The sequence below is a fragment of the Pongo abelii genome, chromosome 10 (genome assembly GCF_028885655.2).
Source record: "Pongo abelii isolate AG06213 chromosome 10, NHGRI_mPonAbe1-v2.0_pri, whole genome shotgun sequence".
NCBI lineage: Eukaryota > Metazoa > Chordata > Mammalia > Primates > Hominidae > Pongo > Pongo abelii.
Genome location: NC_071995.2, coordinates 63,348 through 70,879, shown reverse-complemented (window position 1 = coordinate 70,879; position 7,532 = coordinate 63,348).

Sequence of the window (7,532 nt, the reverse complement as noted above, 5' to 3'; positions counted from 1 at the left end):
CTTACAACCAGAGAAGGGGATTATTCAAGGGTGTGAATGGCAGAGGTGGGGGTTGTAGGGGTCACGTTAGTATCTGCCACCACAGCCTGTCCTCTGTCCCCAAGACTCATGTCCCTTGTGCATGCAAAACACATTCATCCCTCTTGAGATCCCTTCATGCTCACAGTCCAGAATCTCATCTAAATCTGGTTTAGGTGTAGAACAGATTTCTTTGGATGTTCCTCTGATCTGGAAAACTAAAGATACAAGTTATCTGCCCCCTACATATGCAACACACAATGGTGGGTAAAGCTTGAGACACTGCTGTTCAGAAAGAGGTAGCAGGGGAGGGATGAAGGAATGGTGATTCTGAAATCCAGCTGGACAAATGCTGGTGTTCCCTAAATAGGTTTTAAGATGTGGGAATATTCCATGTCTCTTGGCTCTGCCTTCTGGGCTTCTGCCTCTGGGTCATCCTTCTTTTCTCATGAAAGATCCACGTGTTCGCAGCCAAGTAGTTTTATCAGCCTTCTTCTTGACAGTAGAGTTTGGGGGCTCTGATAGTCTTCTTTCATTTTGCACTCTGTCCCTTACAGACCAATCTGCCAGCACTGTGGGTGAAACAGCTTTCTCAAACCCTTTGCCTGTCCTCTGTGGGTTTCAGTGGGGCTCATAGTCGATTTGTCAAGAGCCATACCCATGAATCTTTTAGAGATAAGCTCTTCTCTACCTTTTTACCTTCAGCTCCTGCCAAGATGGCCCCCGGGGTAACTCACTGAAGCTTCCCAGAGGCCCTAAAGTTTGGTGGAGAGGTTCTGCATGGTACACCCTTATAATCTCTTGCAACAGGCTTCTGTGTGACTCATTGCTACTCCCATCCTTTGATCTTTATGCAGAATCAGCAAAAGACTGTACAGTTACACCCTATGCCACATGCTCAGAAGCCATTTGTTAATTTCAGCATCTTTTGCCATGTGGGGAGACTGACAGTTTTCAAAATCATCAAGTCCTGATTCAATTTTAACAGTTTAAAAACCAGTCTCTTTCTCAATTTATCTTTCTTCTCTCACACTGTATTATAAGCAGTAAGAAGAAACCAGGCAGCATCCTCAACATTTTACTTGGAAATCTCCTCAACTGCATACCCAATTTATCACTTACATGATGTGTTTTCCACATAACTGCAGGAGACCACTTTTCTAAGCTTTCTGCTCCTGCCTAACAAGGATCCCTCTCCTCCAGTTTCTAGTGCTAAAATCCTCACTGCCTTTGAGCAGTGGCGAGTCCTCCGAGCCCAGATATCTAGCAACAGTCTGTTCACCATAGAGTCTGTCTGTCACCACCTGGGCCATTTTTAAGGGACCAGGGCTTTCCTCTGAGATGAGGCTTTGAGCTGAGGAGCCACATGATCTGACATGGTTAAGGATGCCTCTGGCTTCCCTGTTGAGAATAGATTGAAGGGGCAAAAATGGAAGCAGAAGAGCAGTTAGGAGGCTCCTGTCAAACCCACATGGAAGGCAGGGTCTGGGCTGTGTTACTGGACTAACACTAACACTGTTCCCTTGCACTTCTGAGGGGTCCCTGGAACTTCCCCAGGGGATGAGACTCCTTGCCAGCAGGCCTCAGCCCCTCCCCTTCAGCTTTACTCAGGACCTGGCCTCCCCTCCTTAAGGTCTCTGGAGCCCAATGCACACTTCAGCCCACTCTCGCAGGCATTCTGTCTGTCCACAAAATATCACCGAAGAGTCTTCTGTGAGTGCAGCATGGTTTGAACACTGGGAGTACAAGGAGAAATAAGACACAGTTGCTGTGCTGGAAAAGCTTGTGCCCAGTGGTGGTGATACTGCCGGAGGTGAGACCACTATGCCAGCAGAGGAACAAAGATGGCAGGGGCACAGGGCAATTCAGGGGTACAGATCTAGGGACATCCAAGAGGCTCCTAAGCCTCAATATTCAAACTGACAGGTCACAGCCTGCTCTAAGAAACACCTTCTTAAGGGTTGGAGTTATCTCTGTGCATCCCATCCCCACCCCACCAAGCCGCCCTTGGCCCTGCCCTCAGGAGCCTCTGCTTGGCCTTGCTAATTCCTCTCTTCTCCCTGAAGCCAGAGTGAGGTCCCTCTTGGCAGCCTTTGTGTCTAGAGAGAGCCGTCCAATAGAAACATAAGGTGATCAACATGCTTAATTTTAAAATTTCTAGTAGCTACATTAAACATTTTTAAGTGAAATTAACTTTAATAATACATTTACTTAACCCAATATATCCAAAAGATTATCATCTCAACATGCAATCCTATTTTAAAAATAACTAATGAGGTACCTGAAAAAAAAAATCCCTTTTCATACTAAGTCCAGAAGATCTTTGTGTATTTTATACTCATAGGACATCCGAGTTTAGATGTTACCTTTTTATTGGAAATATGGGATCTGTATTTAGATTTCACTGAATTTACATTGAAAAGGTAGGTGCACATACCCAAGTTGTCTCACACATACCTAAACGTTTTCTGGTAACTGGATGGAGTATCAGTTTTTATATTTATCTTTGCATTAGTTAAAAAACAAATTAACAGTTCAGGTCCTCAGCCGCACACAGGTGGTTTTCTCCACGGTCCAAATGGTTGCCCGAATTCACCCAGACCCTGCTGTCCTCCGCTTTTTCATGCAGACATTCAAACAACTGCCTCCCTTCCTCCTGGCACCCCCACCCTTTCGCCAGCAGCCTCCGAACCAGTTTCCCTCCTGTCCTCATCTCAGCCACCCACGACTCATACACACATCTGGCTCCCCTGGCCCACTTTTCACCTGGTCCTCATAATCTATGCAAAAACATTAACATACCAGAGAGTCAATCTGCATACTGATTACTTCTGCTCTGGTCAAATTCTTGCTTTCAGGATCAGGAGGCTTTCTCCCCACACCAAACTGGGCCTGAGAAAATCGTGTCTTGTCTTCCTGTCACCCCTTCCGTAGTTGCTTGTCTTATGAGACAAGGGGTGTCTCAGGTGAAGCAGGACAGGGAGGATGCCAGCACTCGGGTGGTAGAGGTTTGAGGAGTGCCTGTTGGGGGATGTGTTGGGGGAGGAGGACTTTTCACATATGGCCCATTGTGTCGGGATGATTTCGTTGTTAAATGAGCACCTACGGGATGATTTCACATTTCATACTTCTAAGTTTTTATAATTTAAATTCTTTCCGCCAGGCTGGGTTTTTTTTTTTTTTTCCCCCAAGCTTTAGATCGCTGGCTAGAATTGTTTTGATTTACATAATCCTGCCCCTGAGATTTAGCCCCATCCCTGAGAGCCCCCCTCAGAACCACCCACAGCCAGGACACCTCTGTGGCCTCCCCTTCCCCAGCCTTCCCACTTGTAGCAGGCCCCTGGCTCTGGCCTCCCCCTATCTGGGAATGAGCCAGCTGCACCGCTGCTGACCGTGGCTGGGATAATCCTCCCTGAGCTGTTCCAGGGATTGGTCCTGCTGCCCTGTGCCCAGCTCCTACACAATGGGGTTTCGGGGCTGTGGACCCTGTGCCAGGAAAGGAAGCACGCAGCTCCTGTAATGCGGAGCAGCCAGGGCAGTGGGCACCAGGCTTTAGCCTCCCTTTCTCACCCTATGGAGGGCAGGCCCTTCAGCTCCATTTTCCTCCAAGGCTGCAAAGGGGGCAGGAATTCGGGGTGACAGGAGAGCCGTAAGGTCTCCAGGTGGGTCATTCTGGGCTCAGAGATGGGTGCTGAGGCTCCCATGCCTCCCTGTGATAGTGGAGTCCTCTCTCACCTGGGACAGCCAGGTGCTGCCCTGAGAAGGGTGCATTCATGGCTTCATGAATTCTTTCCTGACCCCCAATGCTTACTTATAGGTAAGTCTGAGCAAATCTTGGGGAGCCTCATTTTGGCATGAGAAAGAGATGGCTTCTTCTAAGCCCACTGGCCATGATCCCAGGATTATAACACATTCTGGCTCAAGTCCAGACTCTTTGTAGAACACAGGAGATCCTCCATGAGAGGTAGTATAATATAGAGGATATGTGTGCTTATTAAGAGGCTGCCTGTCTGACCTTGGACAAGTTCTTTTTATTTATTTATTTATTTATTTTTTATAGAGACAAAGTCTCACTATGTTGCTCAGGCTGGTCTTGAACTCTTGGCCTCAAGCAATCCTCCCACCTTAGCCTTCCAAAGTGTTGGGATTATAGGCATGAGCCACTGCACCTGGCCGACCTTGGGCAAGTTCTTAAACCCCTCAAAGCCTCATTTTTCTCCAATCATAAAAGGGAATGATGGTAATATTTTCCCCGCCAAATTCTTGTAAGTATTAAACATTGCATATGTATTTTGAACACAATTAAGCTCTAAACACTTGTTAGGAAGCAGGAGTAGCATTTGAAACAAACAGCTCTTTTCCCACAGGGTGGATGCCCTCACAGAATTGAGATTATATACGTAAAACACCAAGCGCCTAACCTGGCACAGAGGAGGAGGGCTAAGCATGACATCCAGCACATGGTCAGTGGAATCCAGTATTCCTACCCACCTCTCTAGTCTCCCCTCCACCGCTTTCCCTTTCAGAGGCACCAAGCTGCTTGTGGTCTTGCCTATTCCCACTCCCTGCCCGACTGAACATTTTCTCACCTCCTGATCATCAGCAGCAGAAACTGGCTGCTCTTCCTCCTGGGTAGACAGCCAGACTGTATTTCCCAGCTGCCCCTGCAGTGAGATGTGGCCATCGGAGCCAGCATTGGCCAATGGACTCTGCACGGGAGTGACGCATGCTGCCTCCAGGCTTGTCCCTGAAACCTCCACGTGTCCTCCGCCTGCTCTTCCCACTTCCAAGGAGCACGGCAATGTGGAAGACCCAGATTAGTGATGGCAGAACCATAGATGGGAGGAACCTGGGTCCCTGACTTAAAGTATCATGGATTTGGATGTTCCCTTAGTGACAAATGAACTTCCATTGTGTTTAAGCCTTTATTTGTTTATAGTTGGTTACAGCAACTGCCTTCTTTTAATTAAAACACTCCTGCTGCTTCATGTTGCTGGAATGCTTGTAACCCTGCCCTGCTTCACCAGGGTAACTCCTACATGGCCTTTAAGTTTATCTCTGCTGTCACACCGTCCAGAAAGCCTTCTCCCAGCACCACGACCCCTCCACCAAGGGTTAGGTGTCTCCAACAGATGCTATACAGCTGGCTGCCCTTTGCCCACCCTCCCCTTCTTTCTCATAGAATCCTAAGACTCCTGTGCATCTAGAAGCAGTTGTGTGGTCCAGTGCTGGCCAATAAGATGTAAGAGCAAGTTGCTGGGTGGAGATTCTTAGGAAAGCCTTCTTAAAAAGAAAGAGATTGGGCTCCTTTCTGCCTTTTACCATTTTTGTGTATGCTTGCCGTCTTCCCACCTGGGACTCTGATGCAGCACCTGTGAATGGGCACACATATTACAACTCTTAGGCTGAAACCCACGTTCTCAGGCAGAGGTCTCTTGTGGGCATTTAGTGCTATAAATTTCTCTTTACACACTGCTTTAAATGTGTCCCAGGTCGGCCAGGTGCAATGGCTCATGCCTATAATCCCAACACTTTGGGAGGCTAGGGTGGGAGGATCGCTTGAGGCCAGGAGTTCAAGACCAGCCTGAGCAACATAGTGAGACTTTGAGGAGCTCATCCAGTTAAGATTACTTCCAGCTGTGGCCAAGAGAAACCCGACCGCGAGCTCAAGCACCAGGGTTCGTATTCTCCACACAGCAGGAGAAAGGAGGTCGGCAGCACAGGGCTGACGTGGTGGCTCTATGATGCCTTCAGGAACCCAGGACTTCCTTGTACTCTGCCACAAGAGGAAGCAGGAAAGATCTAAAATTGACACCCTAACGTCACAATTAAAAGAACTAGAGAAGCTAGAGCAGACAAATTCAAAGGTTAACAGAAGGCAAGAAATAACTAAGATCAGAGCAGAACTGAAAGAGATGGAGACACAAAAAACCCTTCAAAAAATCAATGAATCCAGGAGCTGATTTTTTGAAAAGACCAACAAAATTGATAGACCGCTAGCAAGACTAATAAAGAAGAAAAGAGAGAAGAATCAAATAGACACAATAAGAAATGATAAAGGGGATATCACCACTGATCCCATAGAAATACAAACTACCATCAGAGAATACTATAAACTCCTCTATGCAAATGAACTAGAAAATCTAGAAGAAATGGATAAATTCCTGGACACATATACCTTCCCAAGACTAAACCAGGGAGAAGTTGAATCTCTGTATAGACCAATAACAGGCTGTGAAATTGAGGCAATAATTAATAGCCTACCAACCAAAAAAAGTACAGGACCAGATGGATTCACAGCCGAATTCCACCAGAGGTACAAAGAGGAGCTGGTACCATTCCTTTTGAAAGTATTCCAATCAATAGAAAAAGAAGGAATCCTCCCTAACTCATTTTATGAGGCCAGCATCATCCTGATACCAAAGCCTGGCAGAGACACAACAAAAAAAGAGAATTTTAGATGAATATCCCTGATGAACATTGATGCAAAAATCCTCAATAAAATATTGGCAAACTGAATCCAGCAGCACATCAAAAAGCTTATCCACCATGATCAAGTCAGCTTCGTCCCTAGGATGCAAAGCTTGTTCAACATATGCAAATCAATAAATGTAATCCACCACATAAACAGAACCAATGACAAAAACCACATGATTATCTCAATAGATGCAGAAAAGGCCTTCTACAAAATTCAACAGCCCTTCATGCTAAAAACTCTTAATAAACTAGGTATTGATGGAATGTATCTCAAAATTATAAGAGCTATTTATGACAAACCCACAGCCAATGTCATACTGAATGGGCAAAAACTGGAAGCATTCTCTTGGAAAACCAGCACAGGACAAGGATGCCCTCTCTCACCACTCCTATTCAATATAGTGTTGGAAGTTCTGGCCAGAGCAATCAGGCAAGAGAAAGAAATAAAGGGTATTCAATTAGGAAAAGAGGAAGTCAAATTGTTCTTGTTTGCAGATGACATGATTGTATATTTAGAAAACCCCATCGTCTCAGCCCAAAATCTCCTTAAGCTGATAAGCAACTTCAGCAAACACTCAGGATACAATATCAATGTGCAAAAATCACAAGCATTCCTATACACCAATAACAGACAGGGAGCCAAATCATGAGTGAACTCCCATTCACAATTGCTACAAAGAGAATAAAATACCTAGGAATCCAACTTACAAGGGAGGTGGAGGACCTCTTCAAGGAGAACTACAAACCACTGCTCAACAAAATAAAAGAGGACACAAACAAATGGAAGAACATCCCATGCTCATGGATAGGAAGAATCAATATCATGAAAAGGTAATTTATAGATTCAATGCCATCCCCATCAAACTACCAATGACTTTCTTCACAGAATTGGAAAAAACTACTTTAAAGTTCACATGGAACCAAAAAAGAGCCCGCATTGCCAAGACAATCCTAAGCCAAAAGAACAAAACTGGAGGCATAATGCTACCTGACTTCAAACTATACTACAAGGCTACAGTAACCAAAACAGCATGGTA